This window comes from Mya arenaria, chromosome 1 (assembly GCF_026914265.1).
Source record: "Mya arenaria isolate MELC-2E11 chromosome 1, ASM2691426v1".
Taxonomy (NCBI): Eukaryota; Metazoa; Mollusca; class Bivalvia; order Myida; family Myidae; genus Mya; species Mya arenaria.
Genome location: NC_069122.1, coordinates 11,502,685 through 11,528,334, shown reverse-complemented (window position 1 = coordinate 11,528,334; position 25,650 = coordinate 11,502,685).

The following is a 25,650-nucleotide window of genomic DNA, read 5'->3' as shown; positions in this document are numbered from 1 at the left end:
GGTGCATTTTTGTAAAGCAAAATGTTAAAAGGAATCTTAACACACATACACACATATTGATCATGGAATATAACAACGCAAAAACTACTTCACATCAAACAATTCAAAACTGCCTCAATTAACAAGTTTATCAAGATTTAATAATGTCTGTTTCTTTTAAATTTTAGGCAGTATATTTTACTTCTGAATTTTTTTTACACATGTGACACATCATGGGTGGTGCTTAATATTGGTCTTAATTGGATCTTAGATCAATGTAGCTTGGTACGTGTATATAAATAAATAACCTATACGGTGACCACAGTCAATAAAGTATTAATGTAAGATTATCTTAAAATGCATATTGAATATGGCCCAAGAACTACAGATGCTCTATTCAATAGTATTATACGCATAATATTTTTTTTAAATAAGCGACTATGTAACTATTGATATAACGTATGAACATAAAGTCGCACAAAATAAAATGACGTAATTGCTGTCAATGAAGTGTACAATGTTAATAGAACAAACATTCCTAGATCTTTCAGACAATTTAATTTTATCTCAGCGGAAACAGTCGCACCAAAAAAATCAGACAAGAACTCAAAACTCAAAACTGGGTTTTTAAAAAATGTGCACCAATCGCGAAGGTATAAATACGTAATTGATAGACAACAAAGAGTCGCTTCTTTTTGTAAAGACCCATCTGTTCACCACATTTATGACAAAATAGACTGCGGATGCTTGCACAATTATTTACTTTAAATATATACGCGACATATAATGTACATAAACCGGTCAAAATGATTCAAACGTTAATATGTAACTGATCTTAAAGTGAAAACTAATTTTTTTATGAATAAATCCACATCGGCTCGTTAAATTTAAGGAACAAAGTGCCTCAAAGAATTTCTTCACATGTATATTCACAAACATTTAAACCGTTGGCGGTTTTCGGTCTAAATCCCAAATGCAAAAATATCAAAACTGTTCATAAAAAGTATATGCTTCTCATATACTACAAGAACGCTATATGGGTTTATTTCGCTTGAACTTTTTATTTTGAATGATAAAGTCACTAAGTCTTCTAGGGCTACAGTCAAGCCGGATAATAATAAAAAAAAAAAAACGACCGTACTAAACGCTTGTGGTAGGTTTGTGTACAACAGTAAACATATTTTAAAAGCTAGAAGTAATTTAAAAACATAATATTTCTGTAACTCGTCCAATCTATAGGTTTTAACGTTTAATTCTAATTACCTGAATATTTACTTGAAAAACTGCTTTCAATCAATGATGTTGTAAGACAAGAAACAAATTGTGCATTTTCGACCCGGTCCTTTAAATGACAAAACAAATAATTTTGCCCAGCTTTGTCCAAGTCAATTTATACAGTTAAGGAGTACGTTTTACTTCAAGTTATATTTTGTTCTTGTGTTTACATACACGGGGGATGACATGAAAGCAAACGTTCGAAATATTCATCTGGCAGTATGTGTTGGCCTGTACTGACAATTACAGAGTTCCAGACGCAAAACGGTCGAATCCGTTATTTATCTACGAACGACCTTACTGCAGTATATGGAAATTCTTGGAAATAAATCAACAATATTCTGTACGCAAATTGGTCGAATCTGCTGTCTTACCTCCTCGTGAACTTTTTTTCTGTATATCGAGTGTCACTGGGCATAAACGCAATGGGGGTTTACACATTGCAAGTTCAGGTGTCTACAGAAAGCTAAACTTACTCAACGTGGATTGTCCCTGAGGTTTCCATTACTATTTTTGCGTTAGTAGCAACATGAATCTAACAATTCTCGGTGTCGTACTTTTGTTGTCCATTTTCTCTGACTAAATGGTAATTCTGTAGTGAAATTAGACCTATGAGTTTGTTCTGAGACTTGACTAGTCTTCGTTGTTTCTCTACGAACAGTTTTGATTATTTTTTTACAGGTATTTTTCTCCTTTTTTACATTCAGATAGGATTCAGATAGACGCTCAGTTCCAATCAGTTTCCTGTTACGAGTTATTATTTTCTGTCAGCAACTTTTCACTTTTTACCATCATGTTCCATTGGTTACAAGGTTAATTGGTTTTATCATTACGTAATAATTTCAATGCAACACTGATTCACTATATGTATAAAGATTTCTCAAGCATTCTATTATTTGTATTTGTAAAACGTAATTTGTTTACGGTATAGAATGTGCATTTGCGTGAATTGGTGATGTTTGGTGACCCAATATTGTTTCGGTAGCATTTGGAAGGGTTAGAGAATATGAACACTTATATCGAACATGATTTTACAAACAAGCTTTAAATAAATATTGAAAAAAAGGTCATCACGTATTATTCCAGAACGAAAAAAAGCGAATCGTAATAACTCTATTTTTAATGTAGTTTGATCCGTTTATCTTATATGATATAGTTATCATTTTCCTTTTTAAAGAATATGTTATTTATATGGCGTCTCCAATCAAAAATGGTCACTGTCGGGACAAATGAATAGCCCATGATTCGGTCAATTGTTTAAATATGAAAAAAATATTTCATTCAAATCAGCAATACGGCCCATGATGACAAAACACAATATCAGCAAATATATACAATTGAATACAGGTATATACAATTAAGAGACGGCACACTATATTTCTTAACTAATGCTCGAAAAATAGTAAGTTGTGATTCATTGCAAATACGCTTAGGCTTTACTAAACTTATGGCAAATTTAATGAAGAGATATTGTAATAAAATCAGATATTATGCCGGCTAGCCACGGTTGATTATTAGCTTAGAATTATAACATGATGAATATTAAAAACCGGTATGTCAATTCTTAGATTAAAATATCACAAGAGGCATCGATTTTTACGTTTTACTTCATTAACAACTTGGTTGTTGCAACTATTACACGAACACTCGTCTTGCATTGATTAACGGTTAATGAATCAAGACACTTTGATTTCGTAATTTATCTCTCATCTTTACGAATGAAAAACGGTAACAGATCGATTTTGCACTTTTAACAAAGATGTTGAGAGTTGAAATGTGTTTTATATGCAAGAAATAACACCCTATAACTAAATTATGGAGATTTTTGTTGGACATCACGGAGAAAGAGATGCAAAGAATTAATAATTGCCTCGAATATGTTTGACGATCTATGCATGGCTCCTGAAGCTGATGCGGCTGAATTTTCCCAAGACATTAACTCCAATCTGAAGTCTTGTTGGATGAAATAACTGGAAATATGATGACGTTTAAATGTTTATTTATTTATTCTGGATTTTGGGATGAGAGTGAGGTTGTGCACACAAACTGGTTTAAACTCTCAGTAAATTTACATTTTACTGACCGTTCCTAGGCGGTACCTAACAATCTTTGATAAATATACCTAGTTTTTTATATATAGTATGTATGCACTGTGCTGTTTGTGGAGTTTTGATCTGTTCTTCCATGTTTCTTGCTTGTGAATTTTTGTTTATATGTTCTATGTCTTTGACGTTTGTCCCGTGTTTATGTTTAAACTTTTTGCTACTGAGCTTGTTTCTGTAGTTTTTCGCATGAATATTATTACGTTCAAACAGTGCTCTGGCGACCATGTTTTACAGTGTTATGTTTGCATGAAATTTATGGATTAAATACGTTCAAAAGATCATCTACGCACGAAATCAATTACTAGGTAAAATACATTTTTGTGTATACAAAGGTCGATTAAAAAACCGATGAAGGGCCTTTAGAGAAATGGTGTTTATGTTTTGTTTATGGACATAGAATATATTCAATGAGAAGTATTAAATCAGAGAGTTCCTATGAAATCTGTTTTTAACACCTGTGTAATCGTTAGAAAGGTAGAATGGTCGGAACCATAAATCAATTATGTAGTTTTTCTCAATCAATGCAATCAATTATGTCGATTTTCAACTGTTTATCTTTGATTCCGACACTTCAATGAAAAGCAAATTATTTTGCCCAAGTATCGTCCAAGTCAATACTATTTCCCCGAAAAACTGTTAAATCAAGTAACATTATGTTCGTCTTTATATACGAGATAAATGACATGAAATTAACGGTAGAATAATTCATCAGGTTGACCTTCATAGACAGCATCAGAATTTTATGCGCAAAAAAGTTTGAATCCGCTATTTATCTTCTTTCTAAACGTTTCCTTTATATGGGGATTTTTGGAATTGTCTCATTTGCGGCAACACTCTACATGGCTTTGGCTTTGATCGATTTGTACAAAAGTTAACTTATAAGTGGACTACCACGCTTGGGCTTGGACAAGACGGTCACACTCAGAAGATGCCGTCGAGGTTAACAGCTGCTTATTGACGTCGCATGGAAATGTCAGTTTGGCATGATGTTCCATGGAGGACGACCACGTGATTAAAATGAACCAACCAAATGTTTTATTGTAAAATAAAACTACAAAATGTAACCTTCCAGTCAGCGACTTTTTTTAATTATTATTAATCAGTAGTATTTAATCATATTACAATCCGAAAAATAACACGGTTACATAATACTGTTTTTAATAACAAAAACTACCATGCGGGTCACAGTTGATTATAAGCTCTATAAAGATGCAGTTCTATGAATTACATTTTGTTCCTCATTTGGGGAAACAAACTTGGTTACGTTGTGACCTTTATGATTAACAGGTTCCAAGAAATATCAGATAATTGCAGTTTGCACAATCAGGCAACATCGTAAAATTACGTGCAAAGACTTTTGTTACTTCTGGTTGATACACTCAGTAAAACAAGCGCATTTAGTAGACCCCTGGGGTGGAGGTGCTGACATAACGCTTGTGCTGAAAGTCGTGGTATGTGTAAAATAGTATTAGATAAGATATAAATTTAATCTAATTTCCTTTACCTCGACTGTGACGAAAGGTGACAGCTCACAGAATCACTCTCGAGTCCGTTTCTTGGGCATGAACCAAATACAGGTTCTGTTATTGTTTTCTTCAAAACTTTTACATGGTTCTTAGAAATTATTATATATAATATTAAGTTAATGAATAGAAAATTTGAAATATCATCGATTGTCATTGGACAACAAAAAATGCAATCTTCAAGAGCACAGACCTTTTTGATTTAGGATGACGACAGAATGTATTCAATGTAAAAGGCATAGCATCTTTATGCCATCTCGCTGTTTGCCAAGCTGTAAATAGTTTCCATACCAGTGGTTTGCCTTTTATCAGGACCTATTATGATTTTAAAAGGTATTTGACCAAAAGTTTTATCGTAACTCATTCACCCAATACGTTGTCATAATGTGTAACTAGTGTCGCAACTCTACCAATAAATTCCGTTTTATATGTTATGTTAGCGTATTTATGTGACAAATATGCACACGACGATATACATTTTCTTATTCAAGTTCGTTGCTTTATTTCATAGAAATCTCATACATAAATCACATAGTATAAACTAAAGAATTTGTGTGCACTTTTATGTTGCCTACTCAGAATTACTAGTACAAAACACTTACAGTATCGTACGCAGTGCAAGAACAATTGATTACCGTGAACTCCTTACGCATTGTATTGAATAGCTAAAAGGAAATACAAAAACAACATGTAATTATACCACACCACTTCTGTAATATCGAGTCAATGTTTGCCTGTTTGAATGGCCACGCTTTCGCCAGTTCTCTGCAATTCTAGCGTCAGTAAAAGAGACAAATTGCATTGAGTGTTGAATTTTTATTTGCTAATTTGTCACTGATCAACCAACCTACAATACATTATGGAACGGGCATTTCAGTTCCTTGACCGCGTTTTGACACTTTTTATTCTTTTATTAGACTTTACAAACACGTGCTCGTTACACGACTGTTAATCAAGAAAACAATATAAGAAAAATTGTAATTTATTTTCTTCCTTAAGTAAGGAATATATATCGCCTTTCTCGCGTTTTACTCATATACCGAGTGCTTGCGTGTTTGAAGAACATAAATGTAAGGCTTTAACAATTGACATCTAGAGCTACGTATCGTTCATTGCCCTCCGTTCCGTCAATGTATTTGCGGCTGACCATCGGTTTTCCATCTGATTCCCTGTTTACAATGTATGCATTGCGAGGGATACTAAACAAAATAGCTTACGTGAGCTACTAACTGAGCTCAAGGCTGTTTTATTTTTTACAATCATTTTCAATTAAAAAGCTTTTGCCAAAATGGATTATATGATTGACGAAAAGAGAATGTATATACGTTTTATTCATAATTATTAATGACCGTGGTGAATTCGACCCGATTTCTTTGCAACGCCATAAACAGGTCCACCGTATAATATAATGCGCCGTTAAACAGGATATTGGTTTAAATTTAGGCCACTCAGGGCTCGTCCCTGTAGTTGCCAGCATTTTTGTTCTTTGTTGTTGTTGCTTTGTCTTTTTTTGTTCATCATTATTATTTAATACAGGAATTTTAACTTTTATTCCTTTTTCAGTGGTTGGCGTTCTGACTGAATAATCCAGGACTGGTAATTTCGCAATCTTCGGCGTAGCTACAAGCGTATACGATCTTCCCTATATATTATATTATGGTGTTCAGTTTTACATATCTGAATAAATTAGTTGTCGTAGTTCAGTCAGTTCCAAACCAATCGACCAGATAACAGGACGCCTGTTTATTTCTGCGCTCATGTCACTCGATAGAAGATAAACGTCATCATCCACGATGCAAACCATATTTAACCGGCTTACCCTTTATAATTTACGTAGATACGAGGAAACCCGTGTGTTCATTTTGAATGATAGTAAACGTTATATTCAAAACGTCTCAGAAATGCCATTTGTGTTTAGTATCTGGTGTTTTGGTCAAAGTAAACGCGTTTCTGGCTTGTCTGCTACAACCTATGAAGTAACGACTACGGTTATACTAAAACGCAGTCGGAGCACCTCGACCATTTCCCACCGAAAACAACTTCCAGTGTACATGGACGATTTACAATGTTAGAATTATTGATATCTAACTACGCTTTATGTAGATCACGTAGTAATATCAATTGACAGTTGAGAAATCTGAATTATTTATGCAACAATACACTTGACTGGGAAGAAATTTATACTAAGTAGTATAAATTACTACTGCAGTAAAATAGTACTATTACTCTTAATAAGGTCACAACCTATATCTGCTAATGCAACAGCATACTTCTGATTGACTAAATTGTTTTATGTTTAGCGTCAACCCTTAGTAGGAAAATCTATCTGACTATCCTGATAAAACGACCCCCACCAAAAACAATAAAATATTAATAATAAAAAAATAAAATGCTGAATAGATTTCCACTGCAAATTGAGTTCAAACTAAACTTTATTTAAGTGTGTTGATCATCGGACTCACTCGGAATGCATGTGAAATACACAATCTTCTCTAAAGTGACGGCAAATGATTTACATACATGTCCGCTTTGATGACTTTTCAAGGTTTAATTTAACCGCATTCTTTATTGATTAATTGTTTCCTTTCCTTTCAGCTTATCAAGTTATAACATTCAGAATCTTTATACTTTTCTCTCTGGCGTTTCGGATGAGGCTAACGAGTACCGACTAGTGCTCGATCTTCTCCAAAGTTACGACAAACGTATAGGTCCTTCTCCTAATGAAGCATATATTCAAAGATTTAACTACGTATTTTTATATAATATATATAAGGGGGCAGCTCTTTCCCAAGTGACATAATATGATCAATGTTCAATTAGTCGAATTGTTTAAATCGAAAAACGAAAGACATACACCAATGACGTTTGAACAATGATAATTTCGACGATTTTTAATTTGGAAAAACTTTTTCGGGAGAATCCACACTTTACCTTTCCTTAAGCGTCTTTTCGGCTTTTGATAAACTTTGGAGTTATGTAATCATAATAATTTGTGACTAACTAGTTAATTGAAATCGAAAAAAAGAATACAGGAAATTCAACATATAGTGAAGACAATTACTGGCGCTGAATATTTAATCTTCGATAGCCATGATTATATACACAACTTGTATCGGCGTTGAAAACTACTTTACTCTCATTTAAGAATTCCGCTTAATAGGGCATTTTCATCCTGCTTAAAATTCCATGTAGTCATTACATATGTGAATGGAAAATTTTGGAGCAGATTACCGGAAAGGGCTAGGACGGAAAACATATCACATTGCTGTATCATTTCACACGACTGAAAGAAGATCTGTTTAAAAGCTTTTTGCTTACTGATGCCTTGCTTTGCTTAAGCTTTTATGATGTCTTTGGAAAAAAATATGCAAACTTTAGAAGATAAGCATTCCATCAATATTCACGAGTAATTTAAGATGATATCAGAAAAGTTAGATTTCCAATGTATCAACCGATTTATAAAATAAATATTTATACAGAATTGAAGGAAATTATGACGTCTTATTCCGTGACTCCTGAGAGTTTGCAATTTCAATTTCTAATTAATCCTAATTTCAATATATAATGTAAATCAAAACCAATTTGTTATGTCTCAAACCTTTACCATACAAACTTCGTGCTAATCGTATGCTTCGTTATTCCTCAATTTATTTTTTAAAACCGGTTCAAGTCATTGACAGATGCTAAAACACATGTATTTTACGGGATATGACATGGTTGACCATGGCTTGCGGTTGATTATTTCCCAATTGAAATATTACTACTGACAGGCAATTATTATTCCCACTGAGGCAATTATCAACCATTATTTCATAAATCACTAATTACAATACAAACTACTAAGATTACATATCGGGCAAAGTATACTAATTCCGCTGTAATTTCACTGAATAACACGTGTTTGTTTTCTTATTATTTACTCATAACGAGGGATCAAAGCTTGGTAAAGACTGTTGGCTACATTTCCCTTTTTACAGGTTTGAAGCTGAACACTAAACCCACTCGCTGAACATGCTAGATCTACTTGATATGTTCAACCAATAATATTTTAGTTATGAGAAAACATGTAATATTATGTTCAAAGGGGCAATTTCTATTCAATAGATGATGTTAGGGGTTATAAAACTCTATTGATCAGTGATATTTCGCACGCAAATCGGTAAATTGACTAAAAAGTACACGTGTCCTCTGCCGAAATCTTAATTTGAGAAGACACTTTTCATTCTTCATCAATTGTCTGATTTATTCATCTGATTTAACTTTTTTCGTCCACAAACGTGAAACTGTCATCAGCTAATCTTTGATAGTCGTTTGCCGCTGGTGATTTGATTTTCGGTAATCTGCTGATGCGATGAACAGATAGGCGGCGCTCTGAAAGATTCCATTACCATGATATCATCTAATACAGTCGAAAAATGCGGACCTTTCTGGGTTATTAAGCCCATTTAAAACATTCTTTTCATGCCCCTTTTCTAATTTTCAAACGTAGGTGCGCAAACTGCTGATGTAGTAGACTGCAATGTAATTCAGTTGCTTATTTCAACTGTTCGTATTGTCTGTACATTGTGTGTCTAGCATACAGTGTTTGAAAATTTTAACCCGGTTTTTGTTAACTAATATTCTACTGGGCTTGTTCCTTTTTTTACTATTAATGGTTCTAGCTATGTCTTTAATTTATCAAGCGTTTTTTTATAGCTTTGAATGTGTTTTTTTTAGCTCGAACAAAATATTTTGCATCCGGAGAAATAATAATACACTCTATGTTTCCTTGATAAGATTTAAAGACGATTAATCTAATTTTCATCTAACGTCTGTTAATATATTTTAAGGTAGCCCTTGTACACTAATGCGACTTTCATATACCTGGCGGCCCAATATTCTCTTGGTATTAATTGAATTTGTACCACAAATAATATACAAAACTCGTGTGTCTGGCCTTTAAGCTGCATTCTCACAGATTGACAGTTTTTTCACCTTTTTAACTTTTATTCCAGAAACAGCTGATTTGGTATCATTGCCTTCAATTTATTTATATAAGATAGTTCACAAAAGAACAGATCTCAATCGTTTGGGAAACTGCCAAAAATTGCATTTTGTTTTTATGAGTTTGCAACGCCTTTAGCCGTAAAACATCAGTTCTCGTTCGTATATATGATAAACTGCGATCTGATTTTTTGTCAGCAATCTTGTATCACTAGTCTCCAAATATTTTTGCAAAACTTGGCTCATTCAAAGAAAAATAGTTATCAAAATGGTCCATCTGTGAGAGTGCAGCTTTAAAAAATGGTCAAGAAAGTATTTTCAAGTCATATTTCAGTTGAATATAATACAAAATGCAATAACTTTAGCTTCAATATTGTGTTCAGTCATATCTTTCTATATTAGCAATAAGGCTTCTTGGCCTGTCCCTGCAGTTTTAACTGTTTTATTAATAGTATAAAAGGGGGAAGGGTTTTCCATTGGCAATGGCGATTAATAAATTTATTCCGTGAAAACGCATTAGGAATACTTTATACTCCACTGTTATTGACATCTGACTGAACCGAAAGGTTAACAGTTATTGCGTTTTATCTCCCAATAGAACATTAACTCGAGGCGAAAGGTACAAAGAACTAATGTGGTAATTATGTAACAGAAAATCAAGAACATTCGTTAATCTTGTTCTGATAGTTTTCTTGTCGTCAAAGACACATAATTGCTCACATATTATAGTTGGACGAAGGCGGCCTATTGGTCAGAATTCGAATTACGATGGAAAGCTGCATTCATAAAGAATACTATTAATGGTGTATCTGGCCAAATGTCATTCTTTGCAAATGCCGTGGCGTCAGTCTCTTTGGCCTACAGTTTGTGGGAGTAGGAATACAGCACACATTGAACAATAAAGACAAAGTCAACGTCCACCTGCACAGGTTGTTTGCAAAATCCCTGAGTCATAAGGCCTGATATTCATGTCCTGATGTGTCTGTTAACTGGCAAAGGGAAGTAACCGCCTAGTGAAGTTTGCAATGGCAGATGATTATACACAAACAAAACTGACAAAATTTCATAGAGGCAAAATCTGTAATACGTTGAAAATAGTTCAAAAGCATGATAAGTATAGTCAGTGTATATGATATTTTTAGATTCATTCCTTTTTTAAAAGGTTATTTGTTATTGACCTGATTGTTTACATATAGATACCAATAGATAGCATTAGCAACACAATAAAAGGCTTTGGATTTTTAGCAATAATTGGTATTGTTGAAACTACCTGTATAGTTGTTCTTGTGTTATCGCGGTGATCCCAATGATCCTATTGTTTTTGTTGAAATCGATCACTATTATCTATGGTTCAGATCAAAAACACCAAGCTTAATACCACCGCCTTTACGCCAACATTGTATTAGCAACAACTATGATTGAATTTCCAAACATACGATGGAATTCATTGCAGCAGTTAATTATAATAAAACAAATCCACCAAGAGTTTTTCAGACTTGTGAAAATAACAAGACACGTACACCACAACAAGCACGTTTAACATGATTAACACGAAAATAGCGTATAGTTCTTAAATAAGTTTTTGTTTTATAAAACGATAAAGTCCTGGAATGTCTCAAAGTGGATAATCGTTTATATTAGCCATCTTTGGTCGACTTTATGATAATTTCTGTCCTGTTCCGATGCTTAAAAATATATTTTGTTATAAAGGAATGTACCCACACACCAAATCGGTATGATATACCATTTATAATCTCCGCTTTAATCTTGGTTCGTTATTAAAAGCGTAAGGGCCTAACTTATTGTCAAGATTCCTTTTAAATTTGCTTATTATATTGCTAAATGCGTTCGTGACCTCATGTCCAACTTAATAACCTTATAATCCAAAATATGGATATGGGAGAGTATAATGTGTTGTTAATTAGTTTTAAAAAACCTAATGTTATATTTGTCCCTTTTGAATATTAAGGTCTTTTAAGCGCAATATTAAGCGTGTTGGATGCTGATTTTCAAAGGTAGCCTGCCACTCTACAGGCCAAGTAATGATGATAAAATCTGGCTGAAATTGTACAGAAAATATATGTCTTTATGCTCCTGAGAGAAATTTGCTGAAATTGCGTATTTTATTTCAGTACTTTTTTAGACTTTTTTTTTTAGACATTTGGCCCTAAAATTTCGTCATTAATTGTACAAGGAAGTGAAACATCTTTCTCTTGCCTTGCATGCAGACAAAATGCAATTTAGAAGAAATAAACTTAAACTTACGTCCGAGTTAAGATGCCTTTGTTTTGACAACAAATGTAATAGGACATGCGTTTGCTTTTTATTAATTGGTGTTATTCCTGTAGCTTTTTTCAAATGTTATAATATATATTCCTTCCTTTATTGTCACTAACCTTGATTATCGCTTTTTCTTAGCTTGCGTTATTACAGTCGCTTTGTTAAAACAGAGGAGAAAATACCATGCATAAGTCTTTGCAGTGACTTCACTAATTTTCATATAGAAGTTGGTATTGTGGACGGTGTTATAAATGGTCTTACTTGAAACTTATCCCACTATTGCCTATTAGACTAGATCGCCCCGTTATGTTGAAATATATAAGAATTTATTCGTGTATTCTTGAGGTTTTTCACAAGAAAGCGTCTACAAATTCACATGTGCTTACACACGTGAAATATTGTTCTTGTGTCGGAAGTGTGTGCATATAACAGTGACGAAATATATATATATATATATATATATATATATATATATATATATATATATATATATATATATATATATATATATATATATATATATATATTGATATATGATGTATTCAACAATTTCTGGGTATATCAACCATTAAAACTTGAATAAAAAACATATAAGTAAGGTGTAATGTGTATTTGTATCCTTTGCCTCGTCTTAAACTGTCGTTATTTCGACAGACTTGACAGACTGGGACTGGGTTGAAATCGCTCTGAGAACAAGTAGAATTTAATTCGTACTTTCGTATCAACCAATGTGTTCCCGTATTGCTATCGGGGTCCATAATTGTTATTCGTGAACATTTTTAGACAGCCACAAGTGCATGAAGTATGCCAGTGCTATCCAAAATTGAGAAACAACGCGTTTGCCGGAATAAAGAATAATTTTTGCGTCGCGTTGTTTGTTAAATTTAACGGAAAGCTACTCAATCTTCTTTGCTGAGTCAAAATCGCCTCTTGTGAAATTGAGCACTTTCTTTATTATACTGAAGTGAGACTTGTTCATATTCAAATAGGTGAGCACATCATCAATACGAGTACGTAAAGAACTAACAACGATTTCGCTAATTACAAATCCACTCTGAACTTGTTTGCCTTAAGTCAGAAAAATATGTTTTAAAGATAATTTGAAAACTTTAAAAAGTTTAAACACGTACTTGTCATGCTATCAATACCTAATTGTATGTTTTTGAAAAGCAGCTGAAAAAAGGCGTTGAAAAGAACTTCGAATGAAAAAATATGGTGAGCGTAGTTCGAATTTTGTATACGCTTTTTTATCAAGATGTATTGTTCGATGAAATGTCTTGACTCATGAACGGCTCTTGCTTTTCGATTGAGACAATAAGGTGCTAAGTATTTATATCTACATTTATGTCTAGTTGAATGCAGCTGAAAAACTATCGTTCCTCAAAAGCGAAAAGGAACTGTGAAAATGCAAGCGTTTGTTGATTGGCTTATTTGTCTAGAGAGATTGGTCGATGAATGGATGTGAATCGTGATCAACACTTTGACATTGAAATCCATCAATTCAAAGAGGTAATTAGGCCCAACTATTTGCGTAATGAACATTTTATCTGCAATTCTAGTTTGCATTTTCTTAGACGAGATCTTTTGAAATTATTTTGTGATGCTCAAACAATAAATTAAAGGTTTCTTGCAAAAGGAAAATCAGCAGTACAAGACAAAATATTTCTCAAAATGGGATTATATGTTATAAAGCATTTTCAGATGTGATGCATACCTTTTAAAACACCTTACAAAGTATCCCATCATGAACCAAAATGTGTTTACGTTCATCCGAACGTGATCTTATCATTTGCCCAAGGCTTAAAACGCCAGGTTTGCAAATCTTGTTTGGGTTAACATTTTACTTTCATTTACTCATGAATAACAGCTATTATTATATACCAAATCGTTTTAGTTGAGATCCCAATTAAGTCCTTGCTTAGTTTTTACTGAACGTACTTTTGACAATGACAATATTGAGATTGCTGTGTATGATTGGTTGTCTTGTAGCTTTGTGTTTCTTGTTTTGTGTGTGTTTTGCCATGATTATTATATCTTTCCACAAAAAATTGGTCAAAAAGATACTGGGTTTGTCCTTGTAGTTTCCATGATTCTATCACCATAAGAATATATTTGGAATTAGAAGCTAATTTCGAAAATCATCCAAAGTTCTACACAAGTTGTTCCGACACAATTTTGTCAATCAGCACTGTACTGTTTTCATAAGGAGATGGAGTACAGGACTACATATTTTGAAAGGGAGATCAACAAGCCAAGAAGAAAATATTTAATGGAAAAGAAATTTGCAATAACTTGATACAATGACTTTGACGATACTGACGTAAATAATTGAACTTTCAGAGTTCTATATGGAAACTTTTATTTCAATTTTTGTTCAAAACAGTTACTTATGTTTGACATACTTACAATCATACATGTTGTGGTTTACGTTGAACAGAAAACATTGACATTAGAGGTTGTACGCAAAGAAAATATGTAACAATATTGGTATAAACGTGTTACTTTCAGTGATAACTTATTATGTAAATGTTTTAGATTGTGACATTTACTAAATATTGCTCAATCTTGGTATTCATACCTTTCAAAATTAATTTATTATTTTGAATGGTTTGTGATTGGAGCAAAATATCCATTATGGAATTGCAACCGTTGATAAACAATGAAGGCTTATGATAAAAAGGGAAGTGTAGATGTAATAATTCTCATTCTGTTTAGTTCTATCATCAGCATTTGCACAAATTAGTACGCATATATTATAAATGATATACGAGCTTTATTTATAAAAAAATAAATGTATATTGTCAAAGCGATAATCACGACAAGCACTATCATTTAAGTGTTGATAAGTGTATGTCCTTTCGATAATAATATTTGAAGAATAACTTACTCAAAGTACTAAAAGTACTGAATGAGACTTCTGGCAAGTTGACACTGTCATTTGTCGTGTTGCCAAAAGAGTGCATTTCTTGTGTAAACGATACACAACAAAACAATTAATCGGATGAAATACAATGTGAATATATTTGATGAAAGGAAACGCCCAAACCTAAAAAAAACTAAGATAAAATAAGTCATATACCAATGTAGTCCTTAAAGTGATTATATAAGAACCACAAATAAACATGCAGAAAAGTATTAGATTGCTCCAAGTGTGTGAATCAAATATTGACGAAACAACGAAATTCATAAATTTAATATTCATACACATATCATCTTCCCGCAGTACCTTCAGTACTTTGATTCATATTGTATATCATAATAAGTTCGTAAATTTATATATGTATTTGGCTATACATATTTTTTTATCTTTAAGCCAATCAAATTTTCTGTTCTGTTCAACTCTAAACAAATGTATGTGAACACCGTTTAAGAAATGTACTTACAATATTAACGGGATAATCAATATATAGAGTGAGGTTGAACCAACTTTCACACGATATTCTCATAACGTGCGAATAATTGTATGGTGCGTACTCTACTCTGGCGTACTAAATAACACTTGTCATACTGATTCAACACGGGTTGACAATTAAAGCCAATGCCGCTTGCTGATTAACAGTTATTTAACAAAACATACGTCTAGGGCCGCGTAGAAGAATAACACCATCGGAAAATTACGACAGTCTATATTTTTCAGTAATTCTGGCTATTCTCAAGGTAACCTTTAAACATCAATATATAGCAGACATACACGAACGAATTACAGTTTTCGTTAAATATTAGAATGAAACATCTACAAAATTCATATTTGTGATATGTCATATTCGAAATAAACATTGTAGTTGTCTACTAGAGACTAATACATGGACTGAACAATAATATATTTTCCACGATGTCAAAATCAACGTTTAGAAAATATGTTGGATCTCAGTTTTGTACTTTAGGAGAAGATGTGTATTTAGAAATCGCTTATTCGGGATTTACTTCTCATTTCATTATCAACCATCAGCCCCGTAACCTTTAATGCAAACACACAGTGTTCCTCTCGATCCAAAGTAGAGTTGTTTCCTCAGGAACAAATTAAAGTTTGTTTTTTCTCGCCAGTTTGAGAATAAGTAAATAGGGTGAATAAAGTTGTGCAACTTTTTAGTCGTTTGCTTGTTTGTTTTACAAGTAACCATCACGGGCAAAGTCATGTGACAGGCCTTCACATGCGCATGCCGATTTGGTATTAAGGCACCCGATACAAAAGAGTGTAAGTTGTGTATGCCTAGTCACCAGATATAAGTTTGATATCATTTGCAAGGGGTATGTTATGTAAAAATGAATGTAAATAAAGGACTTAAAATGATAAATTAATAGTATTACAAACAAGCTTTGTTTTCTTGAAATATTGCAATTTATCATTTTCAGTCTGAATACATCCAAACTATAACAAAGTTTTGGTATTTTCCATATCAGTAATCAGCAAGCAATGGATAACAAAATTTGGTGAGGTCACCAGGCATCCAACTTTAATAATGTTGTTATTGGGGTGATCTTGTATATATGGTCGTTAGCTCTCAACTTCCTATGATAAAGCTATACCATATATCATCGTGTACTAAATGAGTATAATACTTAACTGTTTTAGCTGTTAAACAGTTCGCTTCTGTCGGTTTTGTGTTTGTGAAATATTGTCAAACAAGATCATTCAGGCAGACAGAGCGGATGCGATATATGGTTAATGTTAGGACCAACACTCACAGAAGCCTTTCGATTATGTGGTTTTTGATCAGACGCACAAATTCGTTTGCATTACTTGCAATTATTATGGCTGTCGCCTCTGTATCCAGAGACAGTGGAATCAGATGGTGTTTAAATAATGTAACACTTCATGTTTGATATATTATGGAACATAGAGGATAAGGAGATAAGTCAAAGCAAGGATAAAGGAAATCAGAGACCGGTGAATCGAAAGGGTAATAAATAGGAGTATGCAGAGACGACTAAAGCAAGAGAAACGGGGAAAAGGAAAGAGGAGAATTAGAAAAGATGAGATGAGAATGTGAGCGGAGAGAAAATATAAGTGCAAAAGGAAGACGAGGGAAAGCTGCAACGTGAATAAATGGTTGAAGGGAAATAAATAGCGGGGATGGGTCGATTAAGAGTAAAGAGGGGGTAGAAGCGGTTAGAATAGAGAGAGAACGATGAGAATGGTATAGAGGAGAGTTAGAGAAGAGATGGTTAGGTGAGAGGCGAGGAAAAGAAAGACGTGTTAAAGAAAGGATATGGAGTGTTTCGAGTAAGGTGTCAAAATGGTTAAAAGGGCGTAAAGAGGGGGATTGGTTGATAAAGATGGTGTAGAAGTAGTGAGAGAAGTGAGAGCCAAAAGAATGAAATGAGAAAAGACAGATCTCGTACTATTCACGACCACACGTACGAGCACTTTACTTTAAAATAAATATTTATATTAAAAAAGCACAACAGAGTTATTGGCATATTGTCATTTGCACCGAATTTTGTAAATCAAGTTTAATTCAAATAGCGTAACTAAGGCTGTAAGACACATTTTTTCCAACAACACATGTCTTATATGAACTATATATTGCCGTCTGCATTGTCTACAACTTTTGTCATATACTTGTCACCAACGTTTTCGTCCATCAGTATACATATTTTAAAAAGTATTTAACGTATTTTAAAAGCATAATATCACTGTGACTATTTCAAGGCTATAGTAATTTACTTCTATGTTATCTGTAACATTTTCTGTGAATTTTCATTTACCGGAAAAAAACATCTTTCAATCAATGATATTGTGAGACAGGAAATCGATAGTGCCTTTTCGACACTTTCCTTTCAATGACAAAACGAATTAGTTTGCCAAGCATCGTCCAATTCAATAATTATACATCTTTGGAGTACGTTTAACAGCAAGTAATATTTTGTTCTTGAGTTAACATACACGGGAGATGACATGAAAGCAAACGTTCGAATAATTTATCTGACAGTATGTGTTTGGCTGTATTGATAATTACAGAGATCTAGACGCAAACTGGTCAATTCCGTTATTTATCTACGAACAAACGTCCTGACCTCGGTATATAAAAATTCTTAAATCAAGACTATTCTAGACACAAAATGTTCCAATCTGTTATTGACCTCCTCGTGATATTTCTGGAGGTTCTTTGAAAGGTTTAAAAAGGCTTGAATTACAAATATTATATCTTCCCCCTACAATTGCATGTGTAAGTAGCAATACGAATTTAGCAATGTTCTATTTCATCAGACTTTATGGTAATTGTGTCGTGAAATTAGACCTATGAGTTGGTATGGAGACGCGATTTGGCTTCGTGTTTTTACTACTTACAGTTTTGATGATTACTTGTTGCCACTGAATTGCTTTCTGAGTTTCTTTTTTACCTTCATCTGTTTCAGATAGACTATTAGTTTCATACAGTTTCTTCTTACCAGTTATTGCTTGGTGACAGAATATTTTTCCTTTCAGTTTATAGCTTCTTGTTTTTCTGGTTACAGTTACAAGATATTACGTAAACATTTCAATGAAACTCCATTTCACTGCATGTATAATGATTTCGGCTACTTCTTGTACATACATTCAGCCCTTGGCATTGACGTTGCTGACAAGCCATTGAAGTAAATCCATTTTTATGTATGGAACCTAATTTATTTATGGTATTGGATGTGCATATACGTGAATTGGTGATGCTTGGTGACCCAATAGTGTTTCGGTAGCATTTGGAACATGATTTTACAAACAAGCTTTTAAGAAATATTTAAAAATAGGGCATCACGTATAATTTCAGAATGAAAACATGCAAATCGTAAAATCTCTATCTTAAATGAAGTTTGATCCATTAATCTTAAATATTTGAATATAGTTAGCATTTTCCTTTTTTAAAGAATACGTTATTCATATGGCGTCTCCAATCAAAAAAGGTCAATATCAAGAAAAAAAGAATAGCCCATGGTTCGGTCGAATGCTTCAATATGAACATATTATTTAATTTTAATCCAATCAGCAATACGGTCCATGATTACAAAACACAATATATGTATATACAATTAAGAGACTGCACACTATATTTGTTTAACAATGCTCGAAAAAATAGTAGTGCATTGCAAAATCATAACAATTCTATTAAACTTAATCCAAATTTAAGGATGAGATTTTGTGATTAAATCAGGTATTATGTCGGCTATCCACGGCTAATTATAAGTTTCTAGTTATAATATGATGAACAAATAAAAACCGGTATGTCCATTCTTATATTAAAATATTACTAGAGGCATCATTTTTTAACCTGTACTTTTTTTAACAACTTGGTTATTGCAACTTTTACAAGACCAATAGTCTTGCATTGATTACCGGTTAACGAATCAAGACGTTGATTTCGTAATTTATATCTCATCTTTAAAAACGGTAACAGATCAATTTTGCTCTTTTATCAAAAATATTGGGAGTTGAAATGTGTTTTATTTGCAAGAAATAACGACCAATAACTAAATTATGGAGATTATTGTTGTACATCAGAGAGTTAGGGTTCCAAAGAATTAATAATTACATCGAAAGTGTTTGACGATCCATGCGTAGCTCCAAACGCTGATGTAGTTAAAGTATTCCCAAGACATTCACTTGGAAAGCGTTTGGCAATCTGAAGAATTACTCTCAACTGGCTTTCGTGACCATGTTTTAAATTGTTGTTTTTCCAAGGAATTTATGGATTTAATACGTTTAAGAGATCACTTACGCACAGTATCAATTAGTAGGAAAAATACATTTTTTGTAAACAGAGGTCATTTAAAAAATCGATGATAAACACGCAGATAAATGTTTTTTTATGTTTTATATATGAACATTTAAATTACTAAATGAGAACTGTTAAATCAGAGAGATCCAATGAGATCGTAAAGTCGTAAGAAAGGTAGACCCATAAATTAATTATGTAGTTTTCATCAATTTTATGCAATCAATAATGTCGAATTACGATTGTTTATCTTTGACCCCGACATTTCAATGATAAGCAAATTACTTTGCCTAAGTATCTTCCAAGTCAATACTATGTCCCAAAAATACTGTTAACAATAAGTGATATTTTGTTAATGTTTACATGCGAGAGAAATGACGTGAAGGTAAACGTTAGAATAATTCATCTGGCTGTTGGGGTTGAACTTTATTGACAGTATCAGAATTCTGAATGCGGAATGGTTGAATCCGCTAATTATCGTCTTTTGAACGTTCTCCGGTATATGGAATTTCTTGGAAGTGCCTCAAGTGCTACAGCACCCTACATTGCCTTGTATTTGATCGGTTTCTACAAATGTTGACCTATGTATGACTACCTTGCCGCGCTTGGGCTTGGACGAGCCGGACACTTCCAGAAGATGCAGACGAGGCGCCCTGGAGCACAACAATCGCATGGTCAATGGGACAGGCAAACAAATGAGTAGTAAATTTTACTATGAAGAGTAGTAGATGAAGGAATGTGGGTAGCAAACCAGCTTTTACTTATTGTGTAGCAACTGATTTCCGTCAGTTTTAAATACGGCTAAACTGAAAGTGCCTTAACTAATTAAAAAGCAAATTCATAAGCAGGAATGGGCCGAGTATTCGCCTGCTCTATTACTTGGAATACCGACATGAAAAATGCAACAATCACCTTCTAAGCATTCATTTCTGATGATCGTTCTGGAATTAGATGTTAGATGTACGGCCCTTATAACGTGGTAATTATGTTACAGAAAATCAAGAACATTCGTTCATATTGTTTGGATAGTTTTCGTCAAAGACACATAATGGTTCACAAATTATAGTTGTACGAAGGTGGAATATTGGCCAGAATTGGTTAACGAGGAAACTCTTTATTCATAAAGAATACCATTAATGACGTATCTGGCCAAATGTTTGTCATTCATTGCAAATGCCGTGGCGTCAACGAAGGCGTTTATAAATGGCATGGATGTTATACTTTGAACTTGTCATGCATAAATAGGCCTAGTTAATGACAGTATAATTTAATTAAAGATACGTGGATTATCTTGAGAGTATCAATGGTCTCAAAACAGATGCTAGATGAGTCTTCAGTCTATTTTCAGCAGCAACAGGTAGCATTGACGTCATAGTTCTTGCTTGAATATTGTTTTTATATTCTTTCTTGTATGTCACTTTAGTCCATATTTGAGCCTGTCGACGTTCAAAAGTCTCAGTTTTGATTTGACACTATTAAATAGTTACTACTTTGCCAAGATTAATAGTCACCATATTTACTTTCATCTTGTTCAAATTCAAATTCTCGTGCCATATCCTTGACAAAACAACACGAATATGTCTTTAAGTATCTTCCATTGTCGAGAGTGTTGGACAGGTTCATTCCAACCCGAGAGTAGGATGTTTTGCGTAAACTAGGTTTTCACCCACCTCAGTTAAACAAAATAAGCATAAATGTATTTTTTCGCTGGAATTTTTTGTGTGTAGAAAAAATAATATGCGTATAGATATGTGATATTCCTGGTTGTCATGAAATGCGCTTAGTGATTCAGATTATGTAAATAATCAAATCGTTCATTATTTCTTGAATGCAGCGTTAAAACTGTTTTTGGTGCCATTTGAAGCAAGAAATAATTTATTCGGAATTTAAATATTGCCACAAGACAGCGTTTTCATGATGCTTCAGACGGTCTTCGACAAGGGAGGTTATCATGTGGTGACAATTAAAAAGGAGTTCCATACGAGTACTTGTTTAATCCTTGCCCGTAGGCAAGATAAGGATTTCCAGCATGGCCAAAATTTTTAGATCTACTTATCTGAGGTGGGAGAAATATATTATCGTGCACGGTAAGGACAAAATTGTTTAATAGATGACGTGAAGTAGGTCTTTTTTTATGGTTGGTTTAATGACTTCACAGAGCTTTCCAATATGGTAACCCTTACATCTTTGATACAGACATTTATGTAGTATGTGTATGTTGCCGCGTACTCTTGTGTGTCTAATGTTAAGTGTCTGTTAGACTATGAGCAGTTTTATGTTTTCACTAACCATTCGAAGATGGTAACCCTAAAATCTTTCATAAAGACATGTATATAGTATGTGTTTGCTGCCTCGTACTCTAGTGTGGCACTTGTTGAGTGTATATCAGGCTATGGTCAGTTTTTTGGAGTTTAAACATAACAGTGACAGTACTTCCTGAAAAATGTGATCCTCTCAAAGTAACATTAATAAATTGTTGTCGTGTTAAAGTGCAGAAGCGGGAAATCTGAAAAGGGGCATGGACATGGAAGAGGTCACGTTTGGGCTGTTTTGGAGGCGGTCATTCCCGTCCAGGAACTGGGGGCACAAATCCAGGAAAGGGCCAGGGTAGAAAGGACACGTAAGAGATTGAGGAAACATTGATCGTTAAACACATCTATGAAAGGTGCGAGATCGACCGTAAAATGGTTGTGATGTTCGACACAGTAGAGGTTTAAGATGATATATGTTTTGTTTACATCGTGTTATTACTTGAATACGCCGTCGAAATGATCACTTATTGAATAGAATAGTTTAACAATAAGATTCCAGCTTGGCTGTTACACATGCCAAATTTGGAAATTAATCGTTTTACTCCATGTCTTCAGTTGAGACATGCAGTGTTGTGTTGTTGCGTGATATGCGTGACCTTCAATGTTGATGCTCGGCAGTCTGGTTTGGCAATTTACATTAGAAAAATGTGCTCATGTAACATATGCAGAAAATGTAATTTCCAAAAACTCCATTTATTTGATGGTATAAAAAAAACTCTAAACATCGTCGAATGACGATAGTCATATCCCCTCAAAAAATATCAAATATACGGCGCTCATGAAAGTCAGTTGACCTTACCAAAGTCATGAGTCATGCAATGTTTGTGTGATCACTTTTCGGAATGTAGGGATTATAGAAAATGCAACTTTTTAACAAGAATATATAGGAGGATCATTTTTTTTTATTGTCTACCACAATTAAAACTAACGGAACATGCCAAGTTGTCAAATATAGATCATAGATAGAGGCATAGGAATGCATTCATTAATTTGATAACCATGTTCAAATTTCCAAATGAATCTTTAACCTCCATCAACGTTACATTAAATTGACTATCTCAGCAGGGAAAAAGACCTATTCAAACTAAACAGACCGTGAAAATTATAAAAATATCTCAACCAAATCTTCAGTTAAGGAATTGAAGAAGATTTCTCGAATAGAGTATCTTTCTAAGACTATGTTAAATGTATTTTATCCTTTCGAATACCGCTACCGTATATCGACGCGCTACCGTAACCGCCTAATGCAGACCAATTTTTCAAGGGTGCTGGTTACCGCTACTGTTTTAATGTAGGAATACCGTAGACAACTGAAACTTACCGAAATAGTAGGTACGTCAAGTTCCACAGCCGCAAAATGCACATTTTCCACAAATTTCTGGTACGTTTTTCATTAAAATAAGGATTGTGAATTTTAAAAAACAGTATTAGTATAAGCAATTTTGTCTAAGAAACAGTTACTACACTACGGAATTTCTTTCAAATATAATAACTATGCAAAAAAGCAACGGTATTTCTTTAAAAGTCGACATTCAACATTATTCGGCTCTGGCTTCTGTAAATTTGCTTTAATAAAACAGCATGATTATGTTTTCTTCTTGTATCAAGAGTACACTGTGGTATCACTGTTAAATTTAAGAAATGAGCAAAACTGCGCAGTGGTATTACTGTGAGATTTGTTTTACGGACTGTGTGTTAACTTCGATAAGGCAGACATTTCATGATTGAAATAAACTAAATTCAGTCACTTAAGTGCACTTTGGTAGCGTTCTTGAATCTGGAAGTATGCAAAACTACGCAGCGGTATTTCCTGTATAAATATAAAACGTAATCAACATAACACTACCCATTTCAAAGGCGAGGTTGCCTTTGAAGGTCATTGAACACAGTTACGCTCCCTTTAACTGTTGAAATATTAGCTATAACATTCTTATAAATGCAATTGGGCATCTATTACCTGATCGCTATAATGTTATCATGGAAACCATAGTGACTGCAAATATATCAACAGAACATCCATTACCAAATAGCTGGTACAGTTGCAATGAAAACCACTGCAAAAGAAAATAAACCAACCGGACAAATATCACATGGGCGCTATCAAGGCTACATTAGAACCACAGTGACCCCTGTTATGGAAGTTGTATGGGAAAGCAGCATGACTAAATACAGCATGCATCAATACACATCTGTCGATGAAGCAATGATCAAATGTCACGGTCACCATTCAAGAATCATTGGTGCTCCCAACAAGCCCACAAAAAGGATTTAAAATTTTCGTGTGTCATGGGGTATCTCAGGAATTACCAGCAGCCAATTGTATAAACAGATTTACCCAGGGTAATATTTTACCGGCGGTAATTTTTCTGGTAAATTGGCGGTAAGCAATTGTATAAAACCAAATTAAGATTTTACCAAGCTATTTACCGCGGTAATATTTACCCTCCTTCAAGAGGTGGGTAAATTGATTTACCGTCTCAGTTACCAGATTCAAGATGGCCGACCAGACATAAACAAACGCTCGATTCACAACTCATTTTGTCGATTTTAAAGACAAATTGAAACTTCGTGAATAGAAAACTGTTCCATTACATCCATATCAATAGAAGACAGGAATACAGAGGTAAGAAATCGCCAATAACCACCGTGTGAACAAATAACTGCATTAAAAATATTCCAACGAAAACAGTTCATGTACAAAAACAGTGACACAATAAATCGGAAGCTTAAGAATGTATTTACCTTGTTTCGCGTTTAAATAATTCCAAAATCTTCAATGCAATGGTTCGAGACCAACACTTGATTGCAGGTCTCGACCTTACTTTGTTGAAATGTATCCCACTTTGCACATATTTTGAGTATATTGCAAATAAATATTTACTATCAAATTGAACCGCCTGTAAACATTGAATAAATGACAGCTATGACGTCATTTTCAATGAAGAATACCCTCAGTCTATAGTCTATTTCTACAGTTTTCTTTTATATAGAGGCACAAAACCAAATACTGTATAGAGTGCATTGATAATATAAAAGTTAACTGTATATTTGATAAAAACAACAGCTGTGGTATGACAACATACCGAAGTATGATTTTTTTGAGTTTGTTAAAATGTATATAAATTATACTGTTACATATACTGTACAGTTCTGTGATTAACACATTTATGTTCAATACAATTGTGCACAACTATTTCATAAAATTTTGTGATAATGAATATGAATAATCATTTTAAGTTTTTCATCAGCGGAAGCCAGCAGAGCCAGTGTGATGTTAGAAAAGAAACATGATGGAAGACACCAAAAGCAGTGAGGTAATAATAAGATGTTTTTTTCTTCTTCTGTAAATTATCAGTACTGTCATTTGAGTGAAAGCAAAATATTAATAACTGGTTTGTTTATTGTTAAAGCCATCATTTCTTACCGACGCTCTTGTTAACTTATCTTTCAAATTTAAAGAAACATTGGCCTCTCCGGAACGCCGTCCCCCACCCCCATCCCC